The following is a 464-nucleotide window of genomic DNA, read 5'->3' as shown; positions in this document are numbered from 1 at the left end:
AGATTCCTTTGCACAGATGTTGAACAGGTAATAAAAAATTAATAATGGACACATCAATGAACAGTAGAAATTGTTTGAAAAAGGGGACAAATTTGGCAGACCATAGCAGTGTGTCACGGAGACACTTTCTCCCTGACGCACTGCCGGTCATGTAGCAGTGTGTCACGGAGACACTTTCTCCGTGACACACTGCCCCACACTCTCCGTGACACACTTGAGTGACACACATGTGTCACTCAAGTGTGTCACGGAGACACTTACACACTTTTTTTTCATTTTTTTTCTATTTTATTGTTGTTCGAGGATGTGGTTTTGTAATCAAAAATAAAAATATAATTTACGATCAATTGTATACTTTTTTAAGTTCGTCTTCTATATTAAGTGTGTCCCTTGAAATGAAGAACATATCTGTTGGAAGTAAATGTCAAAACGAACAGATGTACCTATTCAAAGACTTTTGAAAA

This window comes from Olea europaea, chromosome 23, assembly GCF_002742605.1.
Source record: "Olea europaea var. sylvestris chromosome 23, O_europaea_v1, whole genome shotgun sequence".
Lineage (NCBI taxonomy): Eukaryota > Viridiplantae > Streptophyta > Magnoliopsida > Lamiales > Oleaceae > Olea > Olea europaea.
The sequence above is the reverse complement of the archived record's forward strand: the minus strand, read 5'-3'. Positions refer to the sequence as shown.